Source organism: Cherax quadricarinatus, chromosome 50, assembly GCF_038502225.1.
Source record: "Cherax quadricarinatus isolate ZL_2023a chromosome 50, ASM3850222v1, whole genome shotgun sequence".
NCBI lineage: Eukaryota > Metazoa > Arthropoda > Malacostraca > Decapoda > Parastacidae > Cherax > Cherax quadricarinatus.
In genome coordinates this window covers 4,329,484-4,346,870 of record NC_091341.1, presented here as the reverse complement: position 1 = coordinate 4,346,870, position 17,387 = coordinate 4,329,484, and positions in this window count along the sequence as shown.

The window sequence follows — 17,387 nt, the reverse complement described above, 5'->3', positions numbered from 1 at the left end:
GTGGAGTGTGTGGACGCTGGAGTGTAACAGTGGAGTGTGTGGACGCTGGTGTGTAACAGTGGAGTGTGTGGACGCTGGAGTGTAACAGTGGAGTGTGTGGACGCTGGTGTGTAACAGTGGAGTGTGTGGACGCTGGTGTGTAACAGTGGAGTATGTGGACGCTGGAGTGTAACAGTGGAGTGTGTGGACGCTGGTGTGTAACAGTGGAGTGTGTGGACGCTGGAGTGTAACAGTGGAGTGTGTGGACGCTGGTGTGTAACAGTGGAGTGTGTGGACGCTGGAGTGTAACAGTGGAGTGTGTGGACGCTGGTGTGTAACAGTGGAGTGTGTGGACGCTGGAGTGTAACAGTGGAGTGTGTGGACGCTGGTGTGTAACAGTGGAGTGTGTGGACGCTGGAGTGTAACAGTGGAGTGTGTGGACGCTGGAGTGTAACAGTGGAGTGTGTGGACGCTGGTGTGTAACAGTGGAGTGTGTGGACGCTGGTGTGTAACAGTGGAGTGTGTGGACGCTGGTGTGTAACAGTGGAGTGTGTGGACGCTGGAGTGTAACAGTGGTGTGTGTGGACGCTGGAGTGTAACAGTGGAGTGTATGGACGCTGGAGTGTAACAGTGGAGTGTGTGGACGCTGGAGTGTAACAGTGGAGTGTGTGGACGCTGGAGTGTAACAGTGGAGTGTGTGGACGCTGTAGTATAACAGTGGAGTGTGTGGACGCTGGAGTGTAACAGTGGAGTGTGTGGACGCTGGAGTGTAACAGTGGAGTGTGTGGACGCTGGAGTGTAACAGTGGAGTGTGTGGACGCTGGAGTGTAACAGTGGAGTGTGTGGACGCTGGTGTGTAACAGTGGAGTGTGTGGACGCTGGTGTGTAACAGTGGAGTGTGTGGACGCTGGTGTGTAACAGTGGAGTGTGTGGACGCTGGTGTGTAACAGTGGAGTATGTGGACGCTGGAGTGTAACAGTGGAGTGTGTGGACGCTGGTGTGTAACAGTGGAGTGTGTGGACGCTGGAGTGTAACAGTGGAGTGTGTGGACGCTGGAGTGTAACAGTGCAGTGTGTGGACGCTGGAGTGTAACAGTGGAGTGTGTGGACGCTGGAGTGTAACAGTGGAGTGTGTGGACGCTGGAGTGTAACAGTGGAGTGTGTGGACGCTGGAGTGTAACAGTGGAGTGTGTGGACGCTGGAGTGTAACAGTGGAGTGTGTGGACGCTGGAGTGTAACAGTGGAGTGTGTGGACGCTGAAGTGTAACAGTGGAGTGTGTGGACGCTGGAGTGTAACAGTGGAGTGTGTGGACGCTGGAGTGTAACAGTGGAGTGTGTGGACGCTGGTGTGTAACAGTGGAGTGTGTGGACGCTGGTGTGTAACAGTGGAGTGTGTGGACGCTGGTGTGTAACAGTGGAGTGTGTGGACGCTGGTGTGTAACAGTGGAGTATGTGGACGCTGGAGTGTAACAGTGGAGTGTGTGGACGCTGGTGTGTAACAGTGGAGTGTGTGGACGCTGGAGTGTAACAGTGGAGTGTGTGGACGCTGGAGTGTAACAGTGCAGTGTGTGGACGCTGGAGTGTAACAGTGGAGTGTGTGGACGCTGGAGTGTAACAGTGGAGTGTGTGGACGCTGGTGTGTAACAGTGGAGTGTGTGGACGCTGGAGTGTAACAGTGGAGTGTGTGGACGCTGGAGTGTAACAGTGGAGTGTGTGGACGCTGGAGTGTAACAGTGGAGTGTGTGGACGCTGGTGTGTAACAGTGGAGTGTGTGGACGCCAGCGTCTGTACACTGTGGTGTTTTAGTTTTCTAGGTTAAAACCACCACTCGGGATCTTGTTTATATAGTCTAGTATAATTAGTTCAGAAATTAAATACCGTATGTTGCATAGTGAAGAAAGTATGGGACTTAACTTTTTTGTTTATGTGTGTGTTCGCAGAGCGAAATACCACGATACGAATTTCAAAATGGCGTCGTTTCAAGTTAGCGGCCATTTTTATTCCGTACCATATGTTTGTTCGCATCTCGCTTACTTTTCATCAAATTTCAATTTTTTTATAAGAAAGACAGCTTTTTCCGTGAAAAAAAACTCTCTAATGCTTTTATTTTATAAATTATTAATTGCCTTCTCATTCATGTCACTTTATTGTGGATTAACAAGTTTTCCCGGGAATATTGTCCCAAAATATTTCCTCTTAATTTTTCTTACTAATTTTGAAGTATTTTACATTATTGCATAAAACTTAAGGTTGTTTAATCTATGAGGCAGCAAGACCCTGTACGTCTGTTTGTTATTCCTAACCCAATGATAGAATGACGTCAGAGTCACATCAGAGTCCCACAAGGGAAACATGTTGTTAGGTAAGACACATATGCAACAGTTAGGTATCTTTATTTCGAAACGTTTCGCCTACACAGTAGGCTTCTTCAGTCGAGTACAGAAAAGTTGATAGAAGCAGAAGATACTTGAAGACGATGTAATCAGTCCATCACCCTTAAAGTTTTGAGGTGGTCAGTCCCTCAGTCTGGAGAAGAGCATTGTTCCATAGAATGAAACAATATGGAGATGAAGTGACAGGATGGAGCCTTATATAGCGCCAAGAGGTGAGACGTAGGTCACTAGAAGAGGTAAGAACTCAGATGTTGGGAGGTCAGGTCCCTCTCAAATCCAGCCGTTCTCACTAGTAGAGGTTGTCGAAGTTGATTGTAGGTCTGTACCAAGATACCCTTGTGTTGCAGTGTCTGACAGATTGAACATTAAAATACCATTTTAATGTTCAACAAGGGAAACATCTTCATCAATTTGGTTGTCTTCACTTTCATCGTTTAAGCTGAAAAAGGGATCCCAAGTTCAAGTTTCAGTAGTATTTTCACGACTGTTTTCGTCGCCTAAGCTAAGATGAACTTAATGAGGTCATGGAAATATAAACACACATGCAGTTTAATGTGATCCTTTATTGACAACGTTTCGCCCACACAGTGGGCTTTATGAAGCATTCTCCACCTGACTTCATCGCATAAATACTCACGTACCTTCCACCCAGGTAGATCTGTTTGTGACTTGATAAAGCCCACTGTGTGGCCGAAACGTTGTCAATAAAGGATCACATTAAACTGCATATCAGTTTATATTTCCATTGTGTCGGTATTTTATACTATTTTTTTCACTCAGTGAGGTCAGGCACAGCCTGAGGAGCCGGAGGACAACAGAAAACATGTGGAAAAAGGTTATTTTCACGCTGCCACCTGAAATAAGTTGTATCTAAAGAATAAAAAGACAATACCGTGACTGGAACAATACACATATAACCCCAACATAGAAACGACGACGTTTTGGTCTGAAGGAGGGGTACAGGGCATGGGGTAAAACGAGAGGAAGTAGTACAGACGCCCCCAACTTAAGAACAAGTTATGTTTCAGTAGGCTGTTTGTATCATGAATTGTTCGTAAGTCGTTATTTTGCCATTTTCTATTTTTACGATTATTATTATTGTTTTTTATATTCTGTCTCTGCGCTGTTGTTCATTGAAAACTTAGACAATACTGTACAGCATCAGTAATGTACTGATACTATATAGTGTGTTCGTATGTCCGAATGTCTGTTCGTATTTCCGAATGTTCGTAACTCGAATGTTCGTAACTCGAATGTTCGTAAGTAGGGTAGCGTCTGTATAATGGTACAAGTAATAGTAGTAGCAGTGGTAAAAGTAGTCGTAGTGGTAGTAGCAGTATAAGGAGTGCAACAGTGACAGAGGTGGCAGTAAGAAAGGTAGTCTTTATTAATAAATTAAAGAGATGTGGAGATGGTTGGGTGTGTTAATATATCTAACTCTCCTCTCTCCCTCACTCATAGGAGAAACAATTTATGAAGGTTCATCACAGAGCTAGACAAGACATTAAGCTATAAAAGATAATAAATTGCTAAAACTGATATTATATAAGTACATTATCACAAAAAATCAATTAAGTGATGCAATAACCTCTCAACACTCAGCCTGGGCATCACCAAGACAACAATGCTTCACTTATACGAAGTCTGGATATAATGAAGCATACACTACTTATACTAAGTCTGGACATGAAACAAATATGAAACAAACACCGCTTCACTTATACTAAGCCTGAAATCTCACGAAACGAATACTTACAGTGATCAGCATCCACCAAACGTAGACTGATCCTGTGTAATGGTGCAAAATTGCAAATGGTACGTTGATACGGACGTGCTGTAGGTAAGGGCACTCGGGATATTTAATGTGTCCTTAACTGTTTAAAAGTGTCCTTATCCAGTGACCCAGTGTAAGTGGGCCGAGACTTAGTTGTATTAAGTTAATCGTTAAGTTAGTCTGTAGCAAAATATAACATTTCACACCAAAGGCAGGAGAAATAAGAAAGATCAAGGGATGTGAAAAGTAAGATGATCGAAGGAGAGAGAGAGAGAGAGAGAGAGAGAGAGAGAAGGGGTTTAAGGAAGGAGAGGAGAGAGAAGGGGTTTAAGGAATGAGAAAGGAAGGTTGAGAGAGGAACAGAGAGAGAGAGTTGCTGAAGGAGGAAAGGATGGAGTAAGAGTGGAAGGCTTGAGTGAGAAAATGTGTGCTGAGAATGTTGACTGGCGTGTCAATAAAATACTAACGACTTGTATGACATTTGCAAGGTACAAGAAGCCTGTTTGTCCACAAATTGCCTTATCTTTTATGAGCGTTTTTCCACGTCACTTCACGCTAGTGGTGCGTTGACGCCGCTGTGGTAAGACAGTTCCATACCCTGGCTGAGCTTTATTTACTTGGCCGAGTGTGTGTACTCATCCATGTACTCACCTATATGTAGTTGCAGGGGTCGATTCACAGCTCCTGGTCCCGTGTGTGTGTGTGTGTCTTGGGCACTGTGTGGAGTTCAGATAAGCCAGTGGTGGCTGCTGTCTGTGGTCAGTCACAGAGCCATGGCTTCCCCACCTTCACCTGTTCTTCAACACAGTCTTGGCACCATAGTGCCGACACGGGTCATCCTATGAGAGACATTTGTTGCTTAGTGTTACACTGTCCAGTAAACTGTACACCACAAGATAGGAATACTCTCATCCCTCATATGGGATTACAGAAAACTGTACATGCGTACATTTTCTGTACACCCCTGGTTGTATACACCCTGTTACTCCTTGTAAGTGTGTGGTGCCGAATAGGTAAAACTTGCAATTTTGCTTAAATAGCAACACTCTTCTTGCCGAATAAGGCAAGCGAAAATTTGTGTATGCAATAATTTCGCAGAAATCATTCTGAACTTAATGAAAACAAAATTAATTGTGTTTATTATTAAATTATTGTAAACTTATCTAAAATATATTTAGTTGGATTAGGCTAAATTAAACTGCGCTTGTTATAATAAAGTTAGGTAAGTTTCCTAAGGTTCTTTTGGTACAAAATTATTAATTTTTACATTAACATAAATGAAAACTATATATCTTTAAACGTACAAGAGAAAATTTTTAGAAAGGACTTACTTTTAAATGTGTTCTTGTTAATTAACCAATTTTGCCTATTCGACATGACATTATACATATATATATATATATATATATATATATATATATATATATATATATATATATTATATAAAATTGTACCCACGAAACGAGTGGTATTGATCAATAACAACACTACACTAGCCAAGGAATCGAACCTACGCTGCTTTGGCCCACCTCATGGTGAGCGAAAAGGCATGACGCCTTAGATCACTAGACCACTAGACGACACAATCCTTAACAATGGCGCATCTAGTCAAGCTAGATGTTGTACCCACCATCGAAGGACATACGGTGGTGTGAACGCCTCTGAGCTAATTTCATTGTACTCCCTGTTTGTGTACTGGCTCAACAAGCAGTGTAAAAGCAGTGAGTGAATGCGTGGGGAGTTTTGAACCAAGTGTGAGAATACTTGTGGTTGGGGATTTCAATGCTAAAGTGGGTAAAAATGTTGTGGAGGGAGTAGTAGGTAAATCTGGGGTGCCAGGGGTAAATGTAAATGGGGAACCTTTAATTGACCTATGTGTAGAAAGAGGTTTGGTAATAAGTAATACATATTTTATGAAAAAGAGGATAAATTAAATATACAAGGTATGATGTAGCACGTAATGAAAGTTTGTTTGATAATGTATTGGTGGATAAAAAGTTAATGGGTAGGCTTCAGGATGTACACGTTTATAGAGGGGCAACTGATATATTGGATCATTATCTAGTTGTAGTTACAGTTAGAGTAAGAGGTAGATGGGACAAGAGGAAAATGGTAACAAGTAAGAGGGAGGTGAAAGTGTATAAACTAAGGGAGGAGGAAGTTCGGGTGAGATATGAGCAACTATTGGCAGAAAGGTGGGGCTAGAGCAAAGATGAGTAGTGGGGGGGGGGGTTGAAGGGGGTTGGAATAGTTTTAAAAATGCAGTAGTAGAATGTGGGGCAGAAGTTTCTGCTTATAGGAGGGTGGGTACAGGAGGAAAGAGGAGTGATTGGTGGAATGATGAAGTAAAGGGTGTGATAAAAGAGAAAAAGGTAGCTTATGAGAGGTTTTTACAAAGCAGAAGTGTTATAAGAAGAGCAGAGTATATGGAGAGTAAAAGAAAGGTAAAGAGAGTGGTGAGAGAGTGCAAAAGGAGAGCAAATGATAGAGTGGGAGAGGCACTGTCAAGAAATTTTAATGAAAATAAGAAAAAAATTTGGAGTGAGTTAAACAAGTTAAAAACAGAGTAGGAGAGTTAGTAGATGGGGAGATGGGGGTATTGGGTAGATGGCGAGAATACTTTGAGGAACTTTTAAATGTCGACGAAGAAAGGGAGGCGGTAATTTCATGCACTGGCCAGGGATGTATACCATCATTTAAGAATGAAGAAGAACAGGATGTGAGTGTGGGGGAGGTGCGTGAGGCATTACGTAGAATGAAAGAGGGTAAAGCAGCTGGAACTGACGGAATCATGACAGAAATGTTAAAAGCAAAGGGGGATATAGTGTTGGAGTGGTTGGTATTTTTGTTTAATAAATGCATGAAAGAGGGGAAGGTACCTAAGGATTGGTGGAGAGTATGTATAGGCCCTTTATATGGAAATAAATGGTATCAAATACCGACACAGTGGAAATATAAACACATGCAGTATAATGTGATCCTTTATTGACAACGTTTCACCCACACAGTGGGCTTTTTCAAGTCACACAGATCTACCTGGGGTGGAAGGTACGGGAGTATTTATAGTCATGTTCAGAATGTTGAGGTCAGGTGGAAAATGCTGCATCTGATGATCTACCGGGTGGAGTTATAGAGTCTTGGGTAGCTTGGCAGCCTAAATTTGAAACTACCCAAAGTCCTAGCCTCAATAACCCAACTAGGTAGACTGTTCCACTCATCAACTACCCTATTTCCAAACCAATACTTTCCTATGTCCTTTCTAAATCTAAACTTATCTAATTTAAATCCATTACTGCGGGTTCTCTCTTGGAGAGATATCCTCAAGACCTCGTTAATATCCCCTTTATTAATACCTGTCTTCCATTTATACACTTCGATCAGGTCTCCCCTCATTCTTCGTCTAACAAGTGAATGTAACTTAAGAGTCTTCAATCTTTCTTCATAAGGAAGATTTCTAATGCTATGTATTAATTTAGTCATCCTACGCTGAATGTTTTCTAACGAATTTATGTCCATTCTGTAATATGGAGACCAGAACTGAGCTGCATAATCTAGGTGAGGCCTTACTAATGATGTATAAAGCTGCAGTATGACCTCTGGACTTCTGTTGCTTACACTTCTTGATATAAATCCCAGTAATCTATTTGCCTTATTACGTACGCTTAGGCATTGCTGTCTTGGTTTAAGGTTGCTGCTTACCATAACCCCCAAGTCCTTTTCGCAATCTGTATGGCTAAGTTCTACATTATTTAACTTATAAGTGCTAGGGTTATGGACACTCCCGAGCTTCAGAACCTTGCATTTATCTACATTGAACTGCATCTGCCACTTTTCTGACCAAGAGTAGAGTTTGTCTAAATCCTCCTGAAGTTCCCTAACATCTACGTTTGAATCAATTATCCTACCTATCTTCGTGTCATCGGCGAATTTGCTCATATCACTAGTAATTCCTTCATCAAGATCATTGATATATATTATAAACAACAACGGGCCCAAGACTGATCCCTGTGGAACGCCACTTGTTACGGATCCCCACTCGGATTTAACCCCATTTATGGACACTCTCTGCTTCCTGTCTGTGAGCCATGATTCGATCCACGAGAGCACCCTTTCCCCAATGCCATGAGCTGCTACTTTCTTCAACAGTCTTTGGTGCGGAACTCTATCAAATGCCTTACTAAAATCTAAGTAAATAATATCAAATTCTTTATCGTGGTCAACAGCCTCAAAAGCTTTACTGAAGAAAGTTAATAAATTAGTCAGACAAGATCGGCCTCTTGTGAATCCATGCTGAGTATCATTAATCAAGCTATGCTTATCGAGATGGCTTCTTATAATCTCAGCTATAATTGACTCTAGTAATTTGCCTACAATTGAGGTCAGGCTTATTGGGCGGTAATTTGACGGTAACGACTTGTCCCCTGTTTTAAAAATAGGAATTACATTAGCCATCTTCCACATATCAGACACTACACCTGTTTGAAGAGATAAATTAAAAATATTAGTTAATGGTTCACAGACTTCCATTTTGCATTCCTTTAGAACCCTTGAAAAAACCTCATCAGGACCCGGTGACTTATTTTGCTTCAGTCGGTCTATCTGCTTCACAACCATTTCACTAGTGACTGTGATGTTACATAATTTATCTTCTTCTGATCCACTATAAAAATTAATTACCGGAATATTATTAGTGTCTTCCTGTGTAAAAACCGAGAGAAAATAATTATTTAAAATCGAGCACATTTCATTCTCTTTGTCAGTAAGATGCCCATAGTTATTTTTAAGGGGACCTATCTTATCTCTGACTTTTGTTCTATATACCTGGAAAAAACTTTTTGGGTTAGTTTTAGAATCCCTAGCAACTTTAATTTCATAGTCCCTTTTAGCTTTTCTTATCCCCTTTTTAATGTCCCTCTTAATGTCAATATACTGATTCATAAGATGACCCTCGCCTCTTTTGATAAGCCTATAAATTCCTTTCTTATGCCCTAGTAGATATTTCAGCCTATTATTCATCCATTTTGGGTCATTTCTATTTGATCTAATTTCCTTATAAGGGATAAACGTTCTTTGAGCAGCATGTATTGTGCTCAGAAAACTGTCATATTGATAGCTCTCTTCGTTACCCCAGTCAACAGATGATAAGTGTTCTCTAAGCCCATCGTAATCTGCTAAGCGAAAATCTGGGACTGTTACTGAGTTATCCCTACTATCATACTTCCATTCAATTCTAAATGTAATTGATTTGTGGTCGCTAGCACCCAGTTCCTCTGAAACTTCTGCAGGTTATTACCCCTTGTAGGTTCTGTCACAAACTGCTTCAAAAAGCAATCCTGAACTACTTCTAAGAAGTCGTATGATTCTAAATTCCCAGTCAAGAAATTCCAATCAATATGACTAAAGTTAAAGTCTCCTAGAATTACTACATTATCGTGCCTTGTTGCCCTAACAATTTCCTCCCATAGTAGTCTCCCCCTGGTCCCTATCTAAATTTGGGGGACGGTATATCACACCTAAAATTAATTTTTCATGCCCCTCTGAAAATTCTATCCAAACAGACTCTGTATGTGTTACTTCAGACTTAATACCCGTTTTTATGCACAGTTCAAGCGATCTCGGACATACAATGCCACCCCACCCCCCTTCCCGATACTTCTATCTACTTGGAACAATTTAAAACCCTGAATGTTACATTCTGCAGGCATGTCCCGACTTTTTGAATTAAACCACGTCTCAGTAATGGCAAATATATCTATGTTACCTGCACTAGCAACTAGTCTCAACTCGTCCATCTTATTCCTAGCACTGCGACTATTTGTGTAATAAATATTTAAAGACCCTCCTCTCTCTTTACCCTTCCTGCTCCTTTCTGTTATTCCACTAAACCTATTACTGTCCTTGTCAATTAGTGCCACTGGCTTTCCAATATCCACCTCATTTTGCCTATTACTAGTTCTCCTAGTACTCATATTACTACCCTGCGACTTCACAGTTTTCCCGCCAAAACCCATACCACTAACTATTCCTAGTTTAAAGACCTAACAGCTCCCTCCACTGCGTTGGCCAGTGCTCCCACCCCACACCTAGATAAGTGAACCCCATCCCTGGCATACATGTCATTTCGGCCATAGAAGAGGTCCCAGTTGTCAATGAATGTTACCGCATTTTCCTTACAGTATTTGTCCAGCCAGCAATTGACACCAATTGCTCTGGACAACCATTCATTTCCAACTCCTCTCCTTGGCAAAATGCCACATATGACAGGTTTCCCACCCTTCCTCCTAATTATCTCTATTGCTGACCTATACCTGCTAATCAGGTCCTCACTCCTACGTCTGCCAACATCGTTGCCTCCAGCACTGAGACAGATAATAGGATTGCTCCCATTACCTCTCATGATGTCATCCAGACGGCTAACAATATCCTTCATCCCAGCCCCAGGAAAACACACTCTCTGCCTCCTACTCCTATCCTTTAAGCAGAATGCCCTATCCATGTACCTAATCTGGCTATCCCCATCAACAACAATGGATGGAAATGGAAAGCCATAAACGATGAAGAAGAAAGAGACTGCTGTGGAAGCTCCTGTGGAAACCTCAAACGCATTCTCGGTGCTACACGACTAATGTGAGTCGACTACTGGGATCGTCACGACGAACGACAACAAGGAAGGTAAGAATATTGTTGTTGTTGGGGATGGCCAGGTTAGATACATGGATAGGGCATTCTGCTTGAAGGACAGGAGTAGGAGACAAAGGGTATGCTTTCCTGGGGCTGGGATGGAGGACATTGTTAGCCGGCTTGACAACATCATGAACGGTAATGGGATCAATCCTATTATTTGCCTCAGTGCTGGAGGCAATGATGTAGGCAAGCGTAGAAGTGAGGATTTAGTTAGAAAGTTCAGGACAGCTATAGACATAATTAGGAAGAAGGGGGGGCGCCCTGTTATATGTGGCATTTTGCCAAGAAGAGGTGTTGGTAATGAATGGTTGTCCAGAGCAATTGGTATTAATTGTTGGCTGGATAAACACTGTAAGGATAATGCAGTACCATTCATTGACAACTGGGACAACTTCTATGGCCGAAATGACATGTATGCCAGGGATGGGGTTCACTTATCCAGGGCAGGTGTGGGTTTTCTTGCTAACTCAGTTGAGGGGGTTGTTAGGACTTTAAACTAGGATTAGTTAGAGGTATGGGTTTAGAAATGATTAATAATGAGTATGGATATATTGACTTATGCTCTGATATTAAGAATCTTAATAGTAACTGTCATGGAGTAACTCTGGGTAATGATAATTTCAGAAATTGTGTAAAAACAAAGATGAATAGGAAAAATGTGCAGAAGAAAAAACATATGATGGTATTTTATGCTAACAGTCGAAGTGCAAGAAATAAAATTAATGAACTACGTTTGGTAGCATGTGCTGGGAACTTTGATATCATTGCATTAACTGAAACGTGGTATGATTTAAAGAGTCGGGATATGACTGCTGAGTGTAATATTCAGGGATTTAAGTTGTTCAATGTGGATAGATGTAATGGGAAGGGGGGAGGAGTTGCATTGTATGTTCGAGAAAATATTAATTGTTGCATAAAAACAGGTATAAAAATAGATGGAGCAGTAACAGAGTCTGTTTGGGTAGAGTTCGTGGAGGGTCAAGAAAAACTAATTCTAGGTGTAATATACCGACCTCCAGGCTTGGATCACGATAGAGGGAGACTTCTTTGGGACGAAATTGTTAGGGCTTCTGGACACAGTAACATAGTCATAGTAGGGGACTTTAACTTTAGTCAAATTGACTGGAATTCTTTGACAGGTAATCTAGAGTCCAGTGACTTTATGGAAACAGTTCAGGACTGTTTTCTGAAACAGAGCGTAACTGAGCCTACCAGGGGTAATAATTTGCTAGACCTAGTCTTGTCAAATAAGGAAACACTCGTGAATAATCTGGAGATCACTGAAGAGCTTGGCGCAAGTGATCACAAATCCATCACTTTTAGCATTAATTGGGAATGCAAGAATAATGATAATACAGTAAAAATCCCTGATTTTCGTTCTGCCGATTATAATGGACTTAGGGAACATCTGTCTAATCTTGATTGGGGTTATCTAGCTAATGATTTTATTGACGATAATCATACTTATGAATATGAAGGGATCTGCTTTTATGATTGTTTTCTTAATAATGTACACAGTGCCCAGAGTATATACATTCCCCAGAGAGAAATTAGGTCTAATAATAACGATCCCAAATGGGTTAACAGGAGGCTAAAGCATCTATTAGGGGAGAAAAGGGGAATTTATAGGCGCATCAGAAGAGGAGAGGTTAACCTTACTGACCAATATGTTCAGCTTAAAAGAGAAGTAAAAAAGGCGATTAGAAAGGCTAAACGTGACTATGAAATTAGAGTTGCTAATGAATCAAAGACTAATCCAAAGGGGTTCTTTCAAGTGTATAGGACGAAGGTGAAGGAAAAAGTAGGACCTCTGAAATCTGGGAATGGACAGCTGACGGATAATGAACTGGAAATGTGTTCCTTATTTAATGACTATTTTTTGTCAGTTTTTACACAGGAAGATGTAAATGAGATTCCAGTAATTAACAATTATTTAGTTCCTGATGAATTTAAGTTAACTAATATTACTGTCACGAGGGACATGGTTATTAAACAGATAGACAAACTGAAACAAAATAAGTCCCCGGGACCCGATGAGTTGTTTTCAAGGGTACTTAAGGAATGCAAGATGGAGCTTAGTCAGCCATTAACGAGTGTATTCAATGCGTCCATCCTTACCAGTGTTGTGCCAGAGTTGTGGAAGATGGCTAATGTGGTTCCTATATTCAAATCAGGGGATAAGTCCACTCCTTCAAATTACCGTCCAATAAGCCTGACATCTATAGTGGGCAAGTTATTAGAATCAATTATAGCTGACATTATCAGAAGTCACCTTGAAGAGCATAACTTGATAAATGAATCTCAGCATGGATTCACGAGAGGTCGTTCCTGCCTGACAAACTTACTGACTTTCTTCAATAGAACATTTGAGGCAGTTGACAGTGATAAAGAATATGATATTGTTTATTTGGATTTTAGTAAAGCCTTCGACAGAGTACCTCACAAGAGACTCTTAAGAAAAGTGGCAGCTCATGGTATAGGAGGTAAAGTTCTAGCATGGATTGAGGCATGGCTTACCAATAGAAAGCAGAGAGTTACCATTAATGGAGTGAAATCTGAATGGGGATTAGTCACTAGTGGCGTTCCACAAGGATCAGTTTTAGGCCCTCTCCTGTTCATAATTTACATTAATGACCTTGATGAAGGGATTACTAGTGACATGAGTAAGTTTGCTGATGATACAAAGATAGGCCGTATAATTCACTCTGAGGAGGATATCAATGAACTCCAGGACGATTTGAACAAATTAATGTCTTGGTCTGAAAAATGGCAGATGAAGTTTAATGTGGATAAGTGTAAGGTACTTGCCCTTGGTAATGAAAATAACCCTCGAAGCTATAATCTAGGTGAAGTAGAGCTTGGTCATACAGAATGTGAAAAAGACTTGGGAGTCATGGTAAGCAGAAATCTAAAGCCAAGACAGCAGTGCCTTAGTGTGCGCAACAAGGCCAACAGATTACTTGGATTTATCTCAAGAAGTATAAGTAACAGAAGTCCAAAAGTTATTTTACAGCTCTATACATCACTAGTGAGGCCTCATTTAGATTATGCTGCTCAGTTTTGGTCCCCTTACTACAGGATGGACATAGACTCATTAGAGAACATACAGAGAAGAATGACTAAAATGATTTACTGTGTAAGGAACCTCCCGTATGAAGATAGACTTAAAGCCTTAAATCTCCACTCTCTGGAGAGGCGTAGAATGAGGGGAGATATCATTGAAGTGTATAAGTGGATGACGGGCATAAACAAGGGAGACATTAATAAAGTACTGAGGGTGTCGAACCAGGTAAGAACCAGGAATAATGGATTTAAGTTGGATAAATTTAGATTTAGAAAGGACATAGGTAAGTACTGGTTTTCTAACAGAGTTGTAGATGCGTGGAACAGTCTTCCCAGTGGGGTGATAGAGGCTAGGACCTTGGGTAGCTTTAAGAAGAGACTGGACAAATATATGAGTGGGAGGGGCTGGGTTTGATTGGTGTCAAGGGGTACGGGAGTTATTTCTTGAGTAGCTTTAGGTAGATGTCGTTTTGATAAGGACCTGCCTCGTATGGGCCAGTAGGCCTTCTGCAGTGTTCCTACATTCTTATGTTCTTAAAGCTGTGCAGCATAATCTAAATGAGGCCTAACCAAGGATGTATAGAGTTGAAGAACAACCTGAGGACTCCTATTATTTATGCTTCTTGATATAAAGCCAAGGATTCTATTAGCTTTATTGCGAACACTTATGCACTGTTGTCTTGGTTTCAGATTACTGCTAACCAGAACTCCTAAATCTTTTTCGCAATCCGTAATATTAAGATCTACATTATTTAGTTTATATGTGGCATGATTATTGTCCTGTCCAACATTTAGAACTTTGCATTTCTCTATATTAAACTGCATCTGCCACCTCTCCGACCACTGCATCAGTCTACTCAAATCTTCCTGGAGTGCTCTAATGTCCTCGTCAGAATGTATTCGACGGCCTATTTTGGTGTCATCGGCAAACTTGCTGATGTCGCTCTTTATGCCCTCATCTAGGGTCGTTTATGTATATTGTGAACAGCAGGGGGCCCAACACTGACCCCTGTGGAACACCGCTCGTGACGCTTCCCCACTCTGATTTCTCCCCATTTATGCAAACTCTCTGCTGCCTATTTGTCAACCATGCCTCTATCCAGGAAAAAATTTCTCCTCCTATTCCATGTGCCTTAATTTTCCTCAATAGTCTGATGTGGGACCCTGTCAAAAGCCTTACTGAAGCCCATGTACACAATATCAAATTCATTACCATGATCTACCTCCTCCAATACCTTAGTGAAAAAAGTTAGCAAATTCGTAAGGCAGGAACGCCCCTTTGTAAAACCATGCTGAGATTCGTTGATTAATTTATGCTTTTCAAGGTGGCTACGAACTGCCTCGGCAATTATTGATTCCATAAATTTTCCCACTATGGAGGTTAGGCTTATTGGTCTATAGTTTGAAGCTAAGGACCTGTCACCTGCTTTGAAAATAGGTATCACATTTGCCATTTTCCACTTATCTGGCACCATGCCAGTTTGTAGTGATATGTTGAAAAGATTAGCCAAAGGTTTGCTAAGCTCCTCTTTACATTCCTTTAGAACCCTTTCATACAGTTCATCAGGGCCTGGGGATTTGTTAGGTTTTAATTTATCTATTTGCCTGAGGACCATGTCACTTGTGACCCTAATCGTGCACAGTTTATTATCGTCCTGTTCCACATAATTTATCATTTCTGGAATATCGCTGGTATCCTCTTGTGTAAAAACTGAGAGGAAGTATGTGTTAAAACTTCTACACATTTCCTTATCACTGTCAGTGAGCTGACCCGAGGAACTTTTGAGTCGGCCTATCTCTTGCAACTTTAACCTCATAATCTCTTTTTGCTTTTCTAATTCCTTTTTTTATTTCTCTAACTGATTATATCGATTTCTTAATTGCCCCTCTCCTCTTTTGATTTGCATATATATATGCCTCTCTTTTGACCAGTTAGATATTTTAATCTATTGTTCATCCATTTAGGATCATTTTTGTTTGATCTGATTTCCCTATTTGGAACATAATTTGACTGAGCAGCTAGAACTATGCCCTGGAAAGCGTCATATCGGCATCCATCACCACCTACCTGACCCTTAGTCAGGTCATTCCAGTTCAGCCCACCTAAGTAATTTTTCAGTCCTTTGAAATCAGCCAAGCGGAAGTCAGGGACATTTTAGTCATTCTTCTCTGTATGTTCTCCAATGAGTCTATGTCCATCCTGTAGTAAGGAGACCAAAACTGAGCAGCATAATCTAAATGAGGCCTCACTAGTGATGTATAGAGCTGTAAAACAACTTTTGGGCTTCTGTTACTTGTACTTCTTGAGATAAATCCAAGTAATCTGTTTGCCTTGTTGCACACACTTAGGCACTGCTGCCTTGGCTTTAGATTTCTGCTTACCATGACTCCCAAGTCTTTTTCACATTCTGTATGATCAAGCTCTACTTCACCTAGTTTATAGCTTCAAGGGTTATTTTCATTACCAAGGATCAGTACCTTACACTTATCCACATTGAACTTCATCTGCCATTTTTCAGACCAAGACATTAATTTGTCTAAATCCTCCTGCAGTTCATTGCTATCCTCCTCAGAAAGAATCATACGGCCTATCTTTGTATCATCAGCAAACTTGCTCATGTCACTCGTAATCCCTTCATCAAGGTCATTAATGTAAATTATGAACAAGAGAGGGCCTAAAACTGATCCTTGTGGAACGCCACTAGTAACTAAGCCCCATTCTGATTTAAACCCATTAATGGAAACTCTCTGCTTTCTATTGGTAAGCCATGCCTCAATCCATGCTAGAACTTTACCTCCTATACCATGAGCTGCCACTTTTCTTAAGAGTCTCTTGTGAGATACTCTATCGAAAGCTTTACTAAAATCCAAATAAACAATATCATATTCTTTATCACTGTCTGCTGCCTCAAATGTTCTATTGAAGAATGTCAGTAAGTTTGTCAGGCAGGAACGACCTCTCGTAAACCCATGCTGAGATTCATTTATCAAGTTATGCTCTTCAAGGTGACTTCTAATAATGTCAGCTATAATTGATTCTAGTAATTTGCCAACTATAGATGTCAGGCTTATTGGACGGTAATTTGAAGGAGTGGACTTATCCCCTGATCTGAATATAGGAACCACATTGGCCATCTTCCACAACTCTGGCACAACACCGGTAATGATGGATGCATTGAACACACTTGTTAATGGCTGACTAAGTTCCATCTTGCATTCCTTAAGTGCCCCGGAAAATAACTCATCGGGCCCCGGGGACTTATTTTGCTTCAGTTTGTCTATCTGTTTGATAACCATGTCCATCGTGACAGTAATATTAGTCAATTTGAATTCGTCAGGAACTGAATAATTGTTAATTTCTGGAATCTCATTTATGTCTTCCTGTGTAAAAACTGACAAAAAATAGTCATTAAATAAGGAACACATTTCCAGTTCATTATCCGTCAGCTGTCCATTCCCAATTTTCAGAGGTCCTACTTTTTCCTTCACCTTCGT